Here is an 18,694-nt window from a genome sequence, read left to right as displayed (position 1 = left end):
TGTCACTTGTGTGAGTGTGTGTCTAAACTCTAAAAAGTGTGTGTGTGTGTGTTGTTTATTAAAAAAATAACTATGTTGTTTGTTTTGTATTAAGGTCATGAGTGATAGCAATTATCATACTAAGACTAATAGTCAATCGGTTCAAAAATTGAATTTTGAAGATGAGGATTCACTTGCGATAGTTGAACAACCAAAACCTATATCAATTGATAGCAATGATAAAATACATGCTAATGTGTAGAAGAAGAAGTGATTCCGAAATTAGGAATTGAGTTTGAGACTGAGCAAGTTACGTATGATTTCTATAACAGTTATGTGTGTGTAGTTGGATTTAGTATTAGGAAAAGTAAGGGCTACAAGGGTGATAAAGATGGTTCACGTAAATGGTTAGATAGAGTTTTTTGTTGCTCTTGCGAGGGTATACGAGGGAATGACAAAAGAGATGATAATGTGAAATGCCATCGTCTAGAAACAAGATGCGGTTGCTTGGCAGAGGTGAAAATTAGTTATAGATGTAGTGAAAAATATTGAGTGGTAAAATTTGTGTCAGAGCACACATATGTCTTAGCTTCTTCTCGTAAGTGTATATTCCTTAGATCTCAAAGGTCCATTAATCTAGCCCAAGCTATTAAGGCTGAATTAGCAGATAGTTCTGGAATTGCACCAAGAGCAAGTGTAGGACTAATGGCCAGAAGGGTAGGTGGACTTGACAATCTTGGCTTCATTCTTGAGGATTATAATAATTATTTGCGTACAAGACAAACAGATGAGATGAAAAGCAAGGATATATGAGGCCTATTTGAATATCTTCAAAGAATGCAATTTGAAGACCTTAATTTTTGAAAGCTTGGATTTATGTGAAACATACGAGCCTGTTTAGACCCCCAATATAAAAATTACGGCTTAATTACTTTTACACTAACTTATCTAAGTGTAGAACAAAAGTAAATGAAGCGCAATCACCGAATCTACTCTTTAAGCCATAAGCATGCAAACAACAATAAAATGAAAGTTTAAAGAATATGGGAAGATAGATGCAAATACAAGATAAAACCAAGACATGTTATCAAAGAGGAAACTGAAGAACTCGGCGAAAAACCTCTCCACGACCCTCCAAGTTGAAATCGATCCACTAGTGAATAAATTAGAGTACATGAATAACAAAAGACCCTTCATGCCTAGTCTACCCAATGTACTTGAGCCGTCCAAGCACCTGCTACCAACGGACTTCTTGGAGTCTTGTTTTTACTAGCTATCCAGATCTCACAATACGTCCGATTGCATCTACCAAGCCTCACTGGTTTCTTTTGGCAAATTCCCAAAACTTCCTAAGCTCCAAAACACTCTCTACGCTCTGAATATGTGTGGTTGTGTTTGGGTACAAATATCCTCTCAAGGTATGATAATGGGAGAGAGAAGGAGAAGAGGCTACAATAATTTCTCACTAAGGATAAGTAGCTCTCTCTCTAAAAGGTGGGTGTGTTGTGTTGTAGAAAACCTATCTAAGGTTTTTCTCTCTGAATATCGTTCTTTACTTTTGTGGGTAATGAGGGTATATATAGTATGGGTGAAAAGTAAGAAAGTCACACTTAAAGTCCTCTAAGCAAAAACTTTCATGGATACCCTGTGAAATGGCCTGTCTCTTGAAGTACTTTCGGAATGCAACCTGACACTTGACTCTTTAGCTTCCAGCATGTGTTTCTCACGTGCCCTTTTCGCAGGAACCTTTCTCGCGAACATCTTGCGAGCTACTCGCGAAACTGAACTGATCTTCATTTCATGCTCGATTCTTCACCAAATTAATACTAAACCCAATACAATAAAATCCCACAAAATACAAGGAAATAAAATTAAAGCAATTACAACACTTTTTGTCATGGAATAAAGTCAACATAAAACATAGTTGTAAAGCACAACTTTACAATCTCCCTATTTGGCTATTCTATGACAAAAACAACCTATAACAGGCTCTAGACTTAAATGTGAGTTTGGGAATAATGGCAAAACTCATGCACAACTATATCTAAAACATATGATGAACTTGGAATATATATACTTGTAACCTAAAACACTTGCACAAAACATATTAGACCCTTAAGGTAAAGCAAGTAATAAAAGGACAAGTATAATGCAACAAGTAAAAATGCAATCAAGTAAACATGATGTGAAACATATGAGCAACTTGATCAAATACTAAACAATCATATGGAAATGACTACAATGATCTTATAGCAAAGCAAATGATCATCTGAACATGCAACCAATAGAGCACAATGACAAAAGGATGTATGCATGTCCAACACATAAACATGATGCGATGAGAGCAACAAAGCATAGATACTAAATATAATTCAAAGCACCATAAAGCAAAACAAGAAAACAAACAAAACAAGGTTTTCTTGAAAAGAAATTGAAAGCTCGAAAATGTGTGAAAAACACAAGAGTTGTTTAGACCCCCAAATTAAAACTTACAGTTCGGTTAATTTTACTCTAACTAATACTAAGTGTGGAATAGAGTAAATGCAAGTAGATAAACAATATAACTACTCTAAGTCATATTCATCAAATCAGAGCAGTAAAATGAAAGTTAAAAGAGTAGGGAAGAAGAATGCAAATATAAGATAACACGACGATGTGTTATCAAAGAGGAAACCAAAGAATTCGGCGAAAAACCTCTCCGCCGCTCTCCAAGCGGTAAATCGATCCACTAGAGAATAAGTTGGAGTACACGAATAACAAAAGACCCTCCAAGCTTAGTCTACCCCATGTACTCGAGCCCTCCAAGCTCCTTCTACCAACTGACTTCGCCAAGCCTTGTCTTCTCTAACTCTCCAGATCACGCAATTTAATCCGATTGCATCCACCAAACAAATGGTTTCTTCCAATACTTTCCAGTACCACCAAAACCTTACTTTACACTTAGGATGGGTGTGGTAAGTGTTTGAGCTATTAACCTCTCAAGGATTTGGAAATGGAGAGGTAGAAGTTGAGGAAAACCACAATGGATTGTGTAGATAATTGTGGGTATAACAATCTCTAACTCTCAACGGTTATGGCTAGGGTTTCCTCTCTGAAAGCACTTCTCAACATATATGGGTAATGTGGGTATATATAGTGTGGGTAGGGACAGGGTGTATCAGATATGACAAATTAGCAAAAAAGAATGTTTTGCGGGTATCTCGTGGGAAGGCCTTACCCGCGAGATACTCGTGAAAACTAGCTGTCACCATCTATCATGACTCTTCACATTCCAGTCATGTGTTGAGCACATGCTTCACTTCACGGGAAGGCTACTCGCGAGCTACCCATGAAAACGTTTTTGGTCTTCAATTGCCTTGAGTCTTCACACTCTCTCTCACACACAACTTTTACAATAAAATCCCACATAAAATATAGGGTACAAAAGATTGAATATAATTACAATCAAATTTGACACGGAATTAAAGCCAACACAAAATAGTTGTAAATCACAACTTTATAGAAATGTTTTCTCCCTCTTGGTATATACATCACCCCTATGGCTTTCTTCCCCTACGAATGTGCACGAGATAGAATTTCTCCCCCTGAGAATGTGCACATGAGTCATATAGAAATGACGATACACTCTGGTATACTCTTTAGTATATTCTCCCCCTTTTTGTCACAAATAGACAAATGAATCATGAGGAAGGAGGGAAAGAAAAGAAGATATGAACAAGGGTAATAATGCATGAGGGATGCAAGATGAATGAGACAATGAAGCTCAAACAAAAGATAAAACATCATAAAAATACAATACTACAAAGCATAAAGTAAACATGACATGTTAGGATGAGGAAACAAGATATAGACCAAAGCATGACATAAACACAAGTGTTAACGTGTATTAGGGTATGTGGGCTTTAGGCTCACCTTGTTTATTTGTATAGCACACTTACTTGTATTGCACACTCTGCCCCCTATATAAAGACACTTATGTATATTCTATTACTTGAGAAATACAATACAATTCATTCAATATTTCTAACATGGTATCAGAGCCACTGCTCTAATTTTCTTGTGTCTTGCAGTCTTGTCTTGTCGGTATTTTCCGCTGCCTCAACTTCTGTGGTCAGTAAACCCTTTCAGTGCCTTCTCCCAACTGCTCCCCCGCTGTCAGAGGTTCTCAGGGTTGAATCTCCACCGCCAGAAGCTCCTCCTTTGCCGCTAAAACCATTGCCATCATCAGATTTGTCACCTCTGACCTCTGATTAGGACATAAGACATATCATCGTGTAGATATTCAATCGCTTTACACATCGCTGCTAGAAACATCCACATCTGACCATCCACGCACTGCCACGTGCCGGTCAAAGTTTAGGCAAAGAATTCCATGTGCCACCAGGGTATCTCCGATCTTGTTGCCGCCGACACCATAAGAATCGTCTTTCTCCGATCTGCATCATCAGAAAAGAAACAGCTTCATCGGACAATTCACGCACTCTCATGCACCACCAGAATCTTCGACGAAGTTGATCCACCCGCCTCACGCGCTCCACGTGCCACTGGGTTATCTGCTGACGTCATCCCTACCACGTCAGCCCTAAATGACGTCACCTTCTTACATCAGCACCACATCATCTACTGACGTCATCACCTGTCAGCTTGTTAACATCATCCGGTTGACTTTGACTAGGTTGACCGATGACTTTTAGCCAGAGTTGACTTTTTGCAGTCCAGGTGCTCCTTACCCAGTTTTTCGCGTAGATTTCATTTTTGCAGTCCATTTTTGCATATTTTGCTTCTAAATGAAAAATAAGGACAAGTCTTCTTCTTGTTGCAATAATCGTCGCCGACAATCCAGCAAACGTTTTTGTAATTTTTGCAAACGTTTTGGCCACAATATTGAGACTTGCTATCATCGCAACAAATCAACTGTTTCAATTTCTGCTACTACTGTTACTAACACTGAGAGTGTCCAACCAATGGCTCTTGTCTCTGTACAGTCTAAGTCTTCAGGACGCACTTTCACCATGTCCACAGATGACCTTAAAAATATTATTGCCAATGTCATTCGTATGGTTGGTAATGCATCTTATTCATCTTCTCTCTCAACTTTATCTGGTATGTCTCCTTCCTCTTGGCTTATGGATTCTGCTTGTTGCAATCACATGACTCCTCACTCGTCCTTATTTTCTGAACTTAAACCTGCACCACACCCTCTTAATATTCACACAGCAAATGGTTCCACCATGTCTGGTCATAATATAGGTTCCGTTTTGACCTCCAATCTCTTGGTTCCTAGTGTCTTTAATGTTCCTGACCTTTCTTACAATTTATTTTTTGTGGGACAATTAGCTGAGTTAGGTTATCGCATTATCTTTGATTATTCTGGGTGTATTGTGCAGGATCCAAGGACGGGACAGGAGCTTGGGACCGGTCCCAGAGTTGGGCGTATGTTTCCCGTGGACAACCTTCGTCTTCCACTTGTTGCTCCTGTTTCTATTGCTGCAGCTGCTGCAGTTTCTTCTACTCCTTCCCTTGCACTTTGGCATGCTCGACTTGGTCACGCATCTTCCTCTCGGGTATAACAATTGGTTTCTAGAGGTTTGTTAGGTTTAGTGTCTACATAAAATTTTGATTGTGTTTCATGTTAGTTAGGAAAACAACCAGCTTTGCCTTTCAATACTAGTGAATCAATATCCACTGATATCTTTGACCTTATTCATTCTGATGTTTGGGGCCTTCCTCTGTCTCTAGTATTGGTGGGTCTCGATATTTTGTTGTCTTTGTTGATGATTACTCTCGCTATAGCTAGATTTTTAATATGAAACATCATTCTGAGTTATTGCAAGTATATTCTAATTTTGCAAAAAATGGTTGAAACTCAATTTTCCAAACGTATCAAAATTTTTCTATCTAATAATGCTCTTGAGTACACTCAATATGCTTTCCAAGCTGTTTTGCATTCCTATGGCACTGTTCATCAACTAACTTGTCCAGGTACCTCTCAGCAAAATGGTAGAGCCGAACGAAAACTTCGTCATATTCTTGACACTGTTCGTGCTCTTCTTCTCTCTGCCAAAGTTCCTGCTCCTTTTTGGGGCGAAGTTGCTCTTCATGTTGTTCATACTATTAATCGCATTCCAAGTCCTGTCATTCAAAATCAAACTCCATATGAGCGCCTTTTTGGGTTACCTCCAAACTATCACCACCTTCGCTCCTTCGGTTTTGCTTGTTTCATTCTTCTTCAGCCACATGAGCATAACAAACTTGAGCCTCAGTCAAGGCTTTGTTGTTTTCTTGCCTATGGCGAAACTCAAAAGGGGTATCGGTGTTATGATCCTGCCTCTCATCATCTTCGTATCTCCCGGAATGTTGTATTTTGGGAACATCGCTCCTTTGTCGAGCTCTCTCACTTCCGTGCCTCCTTATCTTCCTCTTCTATTTTAGATCTTTTTCTAGATGAGGTATATATTCCTTCTGTAACTGCTCCTGATCCTCCTATACACTTCTCTGTCCAACCACCAGATACCTTTGATCCCTTTTCTAATTCACCCTTTAATGAACAGGTAGAAGATGCACAGGTTGAAGACGAGCTACCCAACCCTAAGCTTGGGTCCCCTACTCCTGCTCCGCTTGAAGATCATGCACAAGACATTCCACCTCGTCACTAAACTCGGGTAAGATCCATTCCTACACATTTACTTGATTATCATTGTTACACTGCCTTTACTACACTACACGAGCCTCACACCTATAGTGAGGCTTCCACTGACCCTTTATGGCAGATTGCAATGAAAGAGGAACTTAATGCATTATCTAAAAACTATACTTGGGATTTGGTGACTCTCCCCCCTGGGAAATCTGTGGTTGGTTGTAAGTGGATTTACAAGATTAAGACTCACTTTGATGGGTCCATTGAGCGCTACAAAGCTCGTCTTGTTGCAAAAGGTTTTACATAGGAGTATGGGATTGATTATGAAAAGACCTTTGCTCTGTTGCTCGTATCTCATATGTTCGTGCTCTCTTAGCTGTTGCTGCTGCCAGTAAATGGGACATTTTTCAGATGGATGTCAAAAATGCATTCCTTAATGGGGATTTAAGTGAAGAAGTTTATATGCAACCTCCTCCTGGTCTCTCTGTTGAATCAAATAAGGTTTGTCACCTTCAGCGTGCACTTTATGGCCTTAAACAAGTTCCACGAGCTTGGTTTGCCAAATTCAGCTCTACCATCTCTCGCTTGGGTTACATGGCCAATCATTATGATTTTGCCTTATTTGTTCGTCGCACTGACAAAGACACTATTTTACTTCTCCTGTATGTGGATGATATGATTATAACTGGTGATGAGTGACATTCAAGAACTTAAGGATTTTCTCAGTCAGCAGTTTGAGATGAAAGATCTTGGACATCTCAACTACTTCTTGGGTCTTGAAATCACTCATTCTACAGATGAACTTTATATTACTCAAGCCAAGTATGCCTCTGAACTCTTATCTCGAGCTGGACTCACTGATAGCAAGACTATTGACACTCCAGTTGAGTTTAATGTGCATCTAACTCCGTCAGGGGGGAAACCGTTGTCTAATCCCTCTCTTTACAAACGCTTGGTTGGCAGCCTAATTTATCTCACTGTCACTCATCCAGACATTTCCTATGCTGTTCACCAGGTGAGTCAGTATCTGTCTGCTCTACGATCGACTCACTATGCTGCTATTTTGGGCATTCTTCGATACCTAAAGGGCACTTTCTTCCATGATCTTTTCTACTCTGCTTAGTCTCCTCTTGTTTTCCGTGCATTTTCTGATGCTGATCGGGCAGGAGATCCCACTGATCGCAAGTCCACCACTGGTTATTACTTTCTTCTTGGCTCTTCTCTGATTTCTTAGCGAAGCAAGAAACAAACTCATATGGCCCGCTCCAGTACTGAAGCAGAATATCGTGACCTTGCTGATACCACATCTGAGCTCCTTTGGCTACGATGGCTTCTCAAAGACTTAGGTGTATCCACATCCTCTACTACTCCTCTTTATTGTGACAACTAGAGTGCCATTCATATTGCTCACAATGATGTCTTCCATGAACGGACTAAATACATCGAGATCAATTGTCATTTTATCCGTTATCATCTTATCCATGGTGCTCTTAAGTTGATCTCAGTCTTTTCTAAAGATCAACTTACAGATATCTTCACCGAGTCACATCCTAAGGGACGTCTTCACACTTTGGTTGACAACCTCAAGTTGGTCTCACATCCACCTTGAGTTTGAGGGGGGGCTGTTAACGTGTATTAGGGCATGTGGGCTTTAGGCTCACCTTGTTTACTTGTATAGCATACTTACTTGTACTGCACACTCTGCCTCCTATATAAATGCACTTATGTATATTCTATTACTTGAGAAATACAATACAATTCATGCAGTATTTCTAACAACAAGAACATGTTATATGTGCTAAAAGGTATAAAAAAAACTTAACTAGCATGAGTGAATGCAAAACAATCAAGTGTTAAAGTGTGTGCATCAAAGGTGCATCTAGTGTGTATGTGAGATGCATGATCAATGCATGGACAAGCACTCATGGGGCAAAGTGTGTAAAACACACAACCAATGATCAAAACATGATAAACATGTATAATCATGGTAATCTCCAAAAATTGGTACTCATTGGAGTCCAAAAGAGTGAAAAAAAATATCATAGAGGCATTTTATTAAACATTTAGAGTGCACACACTACACATGTATGTTAAACAATGCATGAACATATGAAAATCTTGCCTAAATACATGTTATTTTTGCCACAAGGGGCCAACATCCAAAGCAAATAGACATTTAAAATAAAACTCAATTAAAAAGATTGACAAAAATTAAACTTTTCCAAACCCTAATTTGAGAAAATCCCAACTATGAACATAAAACCTCCAAAAACATAATCTAAGGATCTTAATCAATTAAAAGAGTTAAAGATTATCTTAGAGATGTTTATAGAATGTAAAACAATTGAAATTAGTTGGGTTTTGAAGTAGAAGCTTTGGAAAAAGAAGGGTTTGGAGAAAATGGAGTTATAAGATAGTCATATGAGGAGTTTTGGACCAAAACTCATGAAATACCTATAGAATAGCTGATCTGGAAAATTTCGCAAGATAGCTGGGAATTTTGCGAGATGGCCTACTCATGAGTTACTCACGAAAGTCTCTGTCGCATTTTTCAGCTTCGCGACTCACAGCCAAGTCGCGAACTACTCGCAAACGACTCGTGAAAGACTCTGACCCCTGTTTTTCAACACAAAAATAAGCTTAAAACATTGAAAAACAAAGTAGGTACAAAACCTAAAAAATAAAGAGTGATGAAAAAAACTTTCAAATACAAATAAAACGATCAAAAATCTTTTTGGTTTGATCCACGTATGGTTGAGCACAAACATATCACATTTAAACACGTACAATCACACAAATGAAATAGGCATTCATTGAATATTAGACTTGTGTGTTGTGTGTGTGAATCAAATATGAACTAGTCCATAGTCTAGTATGAAGCTTTAATAATCAATTCAATCAAGTCATATACAACTAGCATGAAGTCAAGTGACCTATCTCACTAGTAGAAATGAACATATATGACGCCCTACCAAAGTGTTTACATTGATTGAAAGCTTTTCATTTGACTTTCATTTTTCATACTTTTTATCAATAAAACTCAATCTTTGAGAAGCGATGCCATGAAATTTTTGATATTCTTTTGATGAAAAAACCTTTAGTTTTAGCACCATACATTTTTAATACATTTTTGTTTCACCTTTTCCTGGTCAAACTAGTTCTCGAAGCAAGGTTTTTTCAGCTCTTTCTCTTTTTAGAGATTGACATTTGTAGAGCTCTTTGAAAAAGAAAAATATATATATGTGAGGAGATATATAGGCATATGTCTACGCATGTATCATGATCAAACAAGACTATTGACTGATCATTCATGACAAGCTTGAAAATCTATTTACAACAATCAAACGTAGATTTATAGATATTGGTCATACTTAAAAAATGTGTATACATAATAAGTTAAGCTCATAAATGCACTATGCCATTAGTACGGAGGTACTAGGCCAAACTCACATGAGATATGTGCTTAAACATATATGATCAAACTTTTTGAGTTTTCCACTTTTTATGTGTTTTTGGATTTTTACTCACATGAAACAAAAGTATAAAAGTAAGATTAAATGCAAAAACAATGCATATAAAGAAATGTAAGATGCACAAATGCATGATAATGAAGCATCCAATGCATGAAGAGTCTTCCAAAAATAGAAAGAATTAGATTAAGGACCAAAAGAGCATAAGCTCAACCATAGGAACCCTTCCTCATCCAAACGAAATGGTTGTTTGGAATGAGTTTCTCATGAGAAGTGGGACAAGGGTTGGAAGAATGAGAACTGGAGATGCACATAGACAAGGAGGTTAGAGCATTAACCACATGCTTCAACACTTACCATTTTTAATCCAATCCGATTTAGCTTTCTTAGCACAACTTCCAAAAAACTCAAGTTCCTATTTTCTTTTGATTCTTATAAGAGCTTGAAACTTAAAGCAATGAGGTCTTAGATGACCAAAGACATCACAAGGATGACAAATAATGTGTTTAGCTCCACCAGGCTTTTTAGGGAGGGATCTAGCAACATGGTTTTGTTCTCTCTTCAACATGAAACATTGAGGTCTTATGTGACCAATCACACCACAATGGTGGTACGTAAGAATAAACTTAGATCCACTCAAATCCCTAGGATGAAACCTAAACGAAAACTTAAGATCCTTTCTCTCCACTTTTTGGTTTCTTTTATGTGGTGATATGTACACCAATTTGTCTTTAGAGGTAGAACTCACAATAGGCACAAAATCAAGCAACACAACATGATTGCAACAAAGATTTTATTCTTTTTTAGCAATAGGTTTAGCAATCAAACACTTGGCATGCATCTTAAGAGATTCATTTTCACATTTAAGATCATCAACAAGTTTGTTAGACAAAACAAGTTTAGCATCCAAGTCCACATTCAAACTCCTTTAGTTTTTCAAGAAAATGTTCAGCAAGTTTCTTATGCTTTTCAACCAATTTGTTGGATTTATTAAGCTTTAGCAATCAAATCATCATTTTCACAAATGAACTTGCTTAAATTCTCATGAACGGTTCAACCAAGAACCGGCCTTCAATCTAGTTCAGTTATGACTAAAAACTGGAAATCATCCAATAATTAGGAAAAACCGAGAACCTATCGGTTCAACCGTAAAAACCGAAAACCGGTATGGTTGAACCGGTTATTGGCCGGTTTGCTTAAAACACCAAAATGTAGCAATTTTGACTAAATAGTAAAGATCTAAAAAAGCAAAGCAATCAACCATGACCATCCTTGGCCATTGAAAAAGAAAAAAAAAAAAAAAGAGTAGTTGAGGAGAGAGATTCTTCAATGGAGGCACCTTCTGACTATTTGAGCACACACAAGAATATCGACCAAGACAACTTAAACAAGTCTAAAAGAAAAGAGAAGAATCAAATCTAAGTTGAGAGAGAAGGGAGAAATAAAGTTTAATAAAAGAAGTGGAGATACCCAGAAGTTTCTGGTGAAAATAACAAGGAGAGAAAGAAGAGGGTAAGTTGGTAAGTGGGGTAGGTGGGGTATTAAATGGTTAAATATTAGAGTTTTTTTTTTTTTTTTTTTTCAATGTTGTCTTGTAGTGTAGGTAGTGTCGTTCTTTTGGGGGGGGGGGGGGGTGTTTTTTGCTTTTGGGCTTTTGGCAACCTTTGGGCTATTAGCCTATTTCATGAACTTTGGTACAGAGGAAAAGAGCTAAGTGACATGTTACCTGCCAATTGCCAATTTTGATCATATAAATAAATAATATATAATCTATAATAAATGTAGCCAAAGCATAATATATATAAAAAAATAAAAATGCACAATAATAATCCATATAAATTTAGTAATAAATAATAGTACAATTTTTCTTTTTCTTTTTTTTAAGAATTACTAATTTATTATGTAGTGTTAATTTCATACTAAATATTTTTAATACTATATAAGTTGTGGATTTGTTATTTTAATTCTCTAAATATAAGATGTGATAATTAAACTCACATTTTTTTAAATAAAAAAATATGTATTTAAAACTAAATATTCTTAGTTTTAAACTTATTACATATTTTATTATTTATATTTTATAATTTAAAATTATTAATTAATTAATTATGACATCACCGGTTCAACCATTGGTCCAACCATGGTCCGACCATAAAACCGAAAATCACTACCTTTTTCGGTTCTTTAACCGGTCCGGTTTTTAAAACCATGCATGTAACATGTCATCACAAGCATGAGGATAAACATTGATAGAGGCATTTTCACAGACACATGGCATGTTACACTCAACTACATCCAAAACATCTATAGAAGCATACAAAGTACTATCCATGGCAATAAACACAAAGGGTCAAGGATCACACTTAGGTAATTAAACCAAAACAAGCGTACCCGCTCTAATACCACGTGAAAGCTCAGATTTGTGTGAAACACACGAGCTTGTTTAGACCCTCAATTTAAAAATTACGGCTTAATTGCTTTTACTCTAACTTATCTAAATGTGAAACAAAAGTAAATGAAGCGCAATCACCAAATCTAATCTCTAAGCCATAAGCAAGCAAACAACAATAAAATGAAAGCATTAAGAGTAAGGGAAGAGAGATGCAAACACAAGATAATACCAAGACGTGTTATCAAAGAGGAAACTGAAGAACTCGACGAAAAACCTCTCCGCGATCCTCCAAGTCGAAATCGATCCACTAGTGAATAAGTTGGAGTACATGAATAACAAAAGACCCTTCAAACCTAGTCTATCCAATGTACTTGAGCCCTCTAAGCTCTTGCTACCAATGGACTTCTGAGAGTCTTGTCTTCACTAGTTATCTGGATTTTGCAATACGCCCGATTGTATCGTCCAAGCCTCACCGGCTTTTTTTGGCAAATCCCTAAAGCTTCCCAAGCTCCAAAATACTTTCTACACTCTGAATAGGTATGGGTTGTGTTTGGGTACAAAATTCCTCTCAAGGTATGACAATGGGAGAAGGAAGAAGAAGATGCTATAATGATTTCTCACTAAGGATGAGTAGCTCTCTTTCTCTCTCTCTAAGGTGGGTGTGTTGTGTTGTAGAAAACCTATTTAGGGTTTTTCTCTCTGAATGTCCTCCTTTACTTTTGTGGGTAATAAGGGTATATATAGTATGAGTGAATGGTAAGAAAGTCACACTTAAAATCCTCTAGGCAAAGAGTTTCCTGGGTTCCTCAGGAGATGACCTGTCTTGTGAAGTACTTGCAAAATGTAGCCTGACACTTGATTCTTTAGCTTTTAGCATGTGCTTCTCACGCGCCCTTTTTGCGAGAATCTTTCTCGCGACCTTCTTACGAGCTAGTCATGAAACTGCACTGATCTTCATCTCATGCTCAATTCTTCACCAAATTAATACTAAACTCAATACAATAAAATCCCGCAAAATACAAGGAAATAAAATTAAAACAATTACAACACTTTTTGTTATGGAATAAAGCCAATATAAAACATAGTTGTAAATCACAACTTTATAATTTTTCTTATGCAATTCAAGTTAACCTTGGTGATCTAATTACAAATAATTTTTAGGCAGATGGTAGAATGAAGTTGGATTATGAATATTTTGGGGATGTAGTGTGCTTTGATACAACTCACAAAAAAATATAGAAGGTAGGCCGTTTGCATTGTTTGTTGGTGTAAATCATCATAAACAAACTATCATCTTTGGTGCTGCATTGTTATATGATAAAACATCTGAGACTTTCGTGTGGTTGTTTGATTCTTTCAAAAGGAAATGTTTGGTAAGAAACCATAGGCTATCCTCACAAACCAAGATGCTACAATGGCAAAGGCATTAGCTTCACAATGGCTAGAAACACATCATCGTTTATGTGTTTAGCATATGTACCAAAATGTAGCTAAGCAACTCAATGAAGTGTTTGAAAGGTATATATAGTACTTTTGTAGTAGATTTTAGTAGTTGTGTATATGACCATGACTATGAAGATGATTTTTTAGATGCATGGGATAATATGCTTGATAAATATGATCTGAAGTATAATAGTTGGTTGCAAAGACAATTTGAGTTAAGGGAGAAATGGGCTTTGGTTTATGGGAGGAAAACATTTTGTGCTAATATGTCTACTACTCAGAGAAGCGAGAGTATGAACAATCAAATTAAAAAGTACATAACTTATAATTATGACTTGTTGCGTTTCTTTTGGCACTTTCAAAGGAAATTGAAAGTGAATACATAATTATATAGTATTCAAAATTGACTACTATAACTTATAATTTCACTGTTCATACTATTCAAACTAAAAGGAAATTGAATCCAATTTCTCAATCATCCTATATAATTATGCCATATACTCTTCTTTGACTTTGCTACATGCATGCATGGTTTAGGTTATTTGAATTCAATAATTAATGGTTGATTACGGTGGTTACTAGTTAAGTTTGATTTCTCATAATTTTGAGGATTATTGTTTGATTTGTGTTGGCTTTCTTTGTTTCTTTCCAGAAGTATTTTTGACACGTGTTAAATAGGGTGATTTTAATTTCAGTAGCAAATATCAGATTAGGTTAGGATTTCATCAATAAATTTCCCTCAAATGAATGATCAATGGTGAATGTAAATGCTGGGTTATATATCAAGGGAAATACTTAGAGGTAATTCGGGAGCTGACCTTATAGTCTCAACCAATAAGTTGACCTTGTATAGTCCCAGCCAATAAGAAATGAACACATCATTAAAATGTGTTTACATAAGCTTTTGTGCCACCTAAACCCAATACTACCTATCCAATTTAATGTCTGTTAGCCCTGTTTGTGTAAAATCAAATTCAAATTTTGGATTTGAATTAGGCATTACTGTCCAAATTTTCAGCATAAAACTTTTCAAATATGTCAAAGGCTTTATAATTGAATTGATACCTCCCCATGCACAAAGTGCTTGGAGTCTAGGGAGGAAAGAGCTCGAACTATAGGGTTAGCAAAAAAATGTAATCATCTCTCCAAAAAAAAAAAAAAAAAAAAAAAAAAAAACTTTTCAAATATCTAACCTTTGCAAACTTTTCATTTGTTTGGAATATGCCATGCCATCACCCTCAACCTACCACATTTCTTCGTTTCCGTCTCCTCCTTTGTGTGTGTCTATACACACACATATAGTTCCTTCAGTCCAATCACCATTAATTCTCCCTCTAACCGGAATTCGCAATCTGCTCGTGCCCCTATCCCATATCCCACTAACAGAGTCGACCCCAACCCCTTCAAAGAGGACCTTGGCAAGGTTGACGTAATTCGGTTTTTTGAGTCTACTGGGCTGCTTGGGATATAAAAACAAAGCATAGTAGAACTAAACATGGATGATGTCCCAAGATTGGATGTGTGGTAGTCGAGTTGGGTGCACTTAGCCAATCCAAATGACCATCTATCTTGGCTAGCATTGCATTGTTAATGGCTTGATGCTCTTTAGTAGGAATGTCCATTGGACTGCTCATAAATCGGCCCAATGAGGCCCTTTTTTTTTTTTTTTTTTTTTTGGGCAATAGAATTGGGCCTCTTTCCATTTATAATCTCTTGGATTTAATGTGGCCATAAATTGCGGAGGTGAGCAGAATAGTTTTTTTTCTTCTTCATAATAGCATCTTACCCGTTGGGTTTAAGCCTTCAAGTAGAAGAATCGGTGCTTTATAATTGTAATCACAACCTCATGAGAACACTAGAGGCATTTAGCATTGAACCGAGAGAGTGCAATATTTTAAATGCTTTCTATTGTGAGATTCGAGCGTAATACCTCCACTCCCAAGCCAATTGTGATTAAACCCAATAACCACTAGATCACCACCCTCACTAAAAGGATAGTAAGTTTCCTCTAAAAGTGGCAAATATTTATTTGCTTTGCCACTTTAAAAAAATTATTTTGCCTACAATGTTTACTTTACATTCTACTATTTATGTAAACTGATAAATGGTCTTAAAGATATACTTGACTTACATGGTATATCCTTTTAAATAAAAGATAATAAATAATAAAGAAATAAAACTGATCTTTAACGATTTCGTCAAAATTAAACAGTATTTTTCCTATTTAAATTTCAAAAAACAAATAGAGATTCTGTCTCCTTATTATTTCTTTGGATAGTTTGATTGGTCCTAAGTTTTGAATGGACAGTTCTGGAGACATTGATAAATTTCAGAGAGCTCCAAGCACCGAGGCCTAAGAACTTGCTAAGCTTCATAAGCCTGTGATGTTTCAGGCTGGGCTCATTTGGTGCAACTTGTGACTAACTCACATTTTATTTCTTTGTTCAGTGATATAATTCTGTCGGAAGAGTCAATTCTACAAGGCTGGCTACGAGGATCTTGATTTGCTAATTCTGAACATAGGCTAATGGCAAGGCCTCAATCAGGTTTTGAATTTAAATACCAAACTACCTACATATTAGTGAAACAGCTTTCTAGCCATTTGGGCTAATACCCAATCTTTATGGTTGAATAGTAACTTAGGCGTGTCAAGGCTCGAAATGCAAAGTCAAAACCTCAATGCAAATCTGCCTATATTAGATGGACAAAGTTCCAGTTTAGTGCACTAATAACACACGAGTGACACTTATCATTTTTGGACACATAAAGTAGTTATGTCATGTTTAACACTAAATAACACACTAGAGCAATATATGATTATATTTAGATATATGTCGTGTCAATGTAATATTCAACGCTTCAGTGCATTGGACGCAAGTCAAACCCTTCTTATCGCAAAAAAAGAAAAAGAAAAATGGGTTCAAAATACTTATTATTTTGAACCAACTTACTAACTCATCAAAGAAGGCATTCCATCCCACAATGATTCCTAACTTAGCATTTTTTTATTAATCTCAAGTGGGTTCTTACCTTGGCAATTTTTATTAATCTCAAATGGGTTAAACAAGTATCAATTGGATTAGAGCATGTCTCTCATGATTAAATTCATCATTTTTTAAATAGCTTCAATTTTTGGATTTACTGATAATTTATCAATAAAATTAGAGTATGTCTCTCATGTTAAGTATCAATAGGAGATTTTAGAAGTAGAACAATGGTTTATTTTTATTTTATTTTTTGCTAAACCAATAGTTAAATTATTTGAATTCACCATTTGAAGTGTTGGAATAATTGATAAACGATTAATTGATATTTGTCTAAAAAACAGGCAATATTTCCCATCAAGTATAGGCATTGTATTTTCCTAGAGGATTGAATTAAGCTCACATGTATTGTATGTGAAACAAACCAATTAGTCCTATTATATTTAAATTCATAATTTAGATCACCTATAACAGGTGGCATTCGCTGTATGGTAGGACCAAAGATCTTTGTACAAAAGCAAAGAATTCAAGACAAATTGTGCACAATAATCAAACCCTTTCTTGCAAGATTAATCCACACATTATTAGATGATGAGGCACGTGTTTTAGTTTGGATGTCTTTCAAAATGATATTATTTACACTTTTATTTTTGCCTAGATTTTCATAACATATTGAACCCACCGGCCAACACTAAATTATGTAGCAAGAAAGTTTGAATAAGCTAGAAAATTCATTGAATAGGCTGATCCCAAGTCCCAACAAACCTCTTTGGCCACACTCCCCAAAAGCAAAATTCTCTCTTTTTAAGAATCCCTTTTGTTATGTTTGGACAGAATGTTATGAATTTTTGAGGTAAAGGGAAAATTTTGATTCTTCATAACTTTTATAAGTATGAAAACACACGTTCATGAAGATAAGAGAGGTGAGGAGGGCATCTACCTATAAATGTCTATGTGATCGTGGTCCAATTATTCTCTTTTTTCGGCTGGTAAGGAATTTCAAAACCCCAATCAAACACTTAAGAGAATGATCAATACATAAAGTGATCCAAAAGCAACCACAGAATTTCAAAGAATGGTTCGTAGTGTTTTTCCTTTTGGTTTCCACCAAACTTGTTTGTTTTTTATGGCCCACAAAATAAAAAAGGAAAACTTATCCTCCTCATATTGATAACCAGTTCCTGTGTGGAGTGTGGACTAGTTGATTATGAACTTATTATTAGAGATAATTGGACTTGACCTGTTTAATTCACTGGGTATTACATGACAAATCTTAACATTTGAGAAAATGTTAAAAACTTAGCTTTGATTTTCAAAAATAGCACTATGCCCTTAAAGACTGTTATTTAATCATTACCTAAAGTTTACTTTGAATAAGCATTTGATTCTGAAATTTATAAAAATAAAATAAAAAATAAAAAAGAGAGAAAGAAAGGGGAAAATTTTTCAGTTACTAATTGTGCTATATATACATATGGATCACAAACCTTTAGGAGAAGAGTGTCATTTTCTAAAACAGAGATAAGTCTCTAACATTTCATCCAAATCGCAAAGAATGTGTATATTGTTCATGGTTTAAGTAGGACTTTATGTTACGTGTTAGAGATGACTAATACCCATTGAATTAGAGATAATTGGACTTCAACTTTTTTTTTTCTTTTTTTTGGAGGTGATGTTCTGTTTAATTCAATGGGTATTACATGACTAATCTTGACATTTGGGAAAATTTTAAAAACTTGGATTTTATTTTCAAAAATAGCACTATGCCCTTAAAGACTCTTACTTAATC

The sequence above is a fragment of the Quercus robur genome, chromosome 3, assembly GCF_932294415.1.
Source record: "Quercus robur chromosome 3, dhQueRobu3.1, whole genome shotgun sequence".
In the NCBI taxonomy this organism is placed as follows: Eukaryota; Viridiplantae; Streptophyta; class Magnoliopsida; order Fagales; family Fagaceae; genus Quercus; species Quercus robur.
The sequence above is the reverse complement of the archived record's forward strand: the minus strand, read 5'-3'. Positions refer to the sequence as shown.